Raw genomic sequence first — 2,156 nt, forward strand, 5'->3', positions numbered from 1 at the left:
CCGCGCGTCCGGCTCAACTCGACGGGGGCGGGAACCGCAGACACCGCGAGGACCCGCCGGGGACCCAGACCTGAGGAAGCAGCGCAAAGACGCTCAGAGTTAGCTGCCGAGGCCGGCCGGGGGCGGGGTGGGGGGGGGCGGCCGACTGGGTGGGACAGGAAAAGAGGAGAGAAACCGCCCTCTGCAGGTTCCCTCTGCCCGCCGGGCCGCCTCAGCTCCCCCGGGAGGAAAGGCTGCTTTTCCTTCTCCGATTGTCACTTTACTCTCCATCCGGAGCCGCTTCCTCCCCCGCCTGCCTCGAGGCACCGGAGGGCACGGGATCAGAGTGAGCCCGGAGCTAATGGGATCTGTCCGCTTTCCCCGCCATCGACATTATTTGAATTTTCAGCAAATGTGGAAAATTACATTTACTTGCGTTTGCATATCACTTACGTAAATAGGTCTGTATCCAGAAGCTTGGAACATAAGCTAACTTAGTGGGCACACCCCGGGCCAGGGAGCGGGGTGTGAGGTGGAGAGAGGAACGTTGCCCCATTCGGATCTTCCTTGCCCGAATTCATCTGAGGCAGTGTAGTGTAGAGGTTAAGAGCGTTGTGGACTTTGGACTCAAACAGTCCCAGCCCCCCCGCTTAGCTGTGTGACTTTGGGCAAATTACTTAACATCTCTAAAAGCCGTTCCCTCATCCCTGAAATGGGGGACTGAAAAATCATGCCATTTCATAGCGTGGTTCTAGCACCTGGGAAGCACATCAGTTTAACTACTAATTAATGCCATACTTTAGTCACCTCCTGACTCTGACTCGCTTCTTTCTGGCAGGAAACGTTCCCAAATTAATGAGGAACTCAATGAGTAAGGATGTAAAGTATAAACACAGGTTCTGGAACCTGCTCTGCTGTGTGATCTTAGTTTTGTTTCATTTATCTGGGGCAGTATCTACTGTGGGGATGGAATGAGTTAATATTGATACATTTAAAGCATTAGAAACTTACCTGGCACACAGTAAGTGCTCAGTAAATGTTATCTTGGCTTCCTGTTTAGGGTTAGAACTCTTGTGGTTATTCTGTCTTCCCTCCCAGTGATACAGACTTCCCTGCTTCTTATTCCTGGGAGGCAGCCTCTAGGTTTGGGAATCAATATTTATATAGATCGATAGAGACAGGAATTGTGCATGTTCATTTGGGAGACAAAGACAAAGAGTCTCAGAGAATGGGGGCACAGGGTGAGAAAAAAAGCAAAGAAAGAAAGATAGAAAAGAAGGGAGGGAGGGAGGAAGGGAGGAAGGAAGGAAGGAAAGAAAGAAAAGAAAGAAAGCATAGTTGCTTTCATTCCTAAAGGTGTTATGTGGTTGGAAAAAAAATAACAGAAAAAACAGAGTAAATTAACTAAATTCATTTACTTGAATATATTTTTAAAGGCATAGCAGTTATCAGTGAGGAAGAAGAAAGCCCACGTGTGGGAAAACTACCAATCCAACCAAGAAAGGCAAAGAAAGTAACACGTAGGCAAGGTGGATGTAAGTTAATAAAAAGGTAAGGCTGGCCAGTCCTCAGATAAAAGAATACCCAAGACAAAAGGGAATTCAAATCCTAACGGTTAAGTTGCAAAGGTGGACCACTGCTTGCATTTATTGACAAGCTGCCCATGAATTCCAAGAAAAGTTGAGATTTTTCTTGTTATCTGGGTCAGTCTCCCGCGTGGCATATTCCTTTATGTCTGAAGATTGTTAAGAACCACAGACTCTCGTAGGCCATCCAGCCCAACTGAATACTGATTTGCTGTGTTACTTTTACAATTTAATTTGACGGCTAATAGTCTCTCACAAGCATCTTTTTTGTTTAAAATGTAACCTTAAAAGTTTTGCTGGTACATGATTTTAACCCTGTAGGCACATGCTACTGATTTTGAAAGTGTGAACATGCAGAAAAACAGGATCCAATACGTACATGCTCAGCACCCAACTTAGCATAAAATAAGCAATACTGTAAGCAGCATGTACTCGCTCTTTGGAGCGTCCCATATATCCTGGATGTGCGCTGTTCCTAGTACTCTCTGGATATCTTACCTAGTCGGTCAGTACTGTCCTTCACATTGCTGGAAGGCAGGGACTGGGTGATGTTCCTGCAATTAATTCTAGATTGAGATGCATACAGGGAGA

Source organism: Aethalodelphis obliquidens, unplaced genomic scaffold (genome assembly GCF_003676395.1).
Source record: "Aethalodelphis obliquidens isolate GAN/ISIS:26980383/991018 unplaced genomic scaffold, ASM367639v1 scaffold8, whole genome shotgun sequence".
Taxonomy (NCBI): domain Eukaryota; kingdom Metazoa; phylum Chordata; class Mammalia; order Artiodactyla; family Delphinidae; genus Aethalodelphis; species Aethalodelphis obliquidens.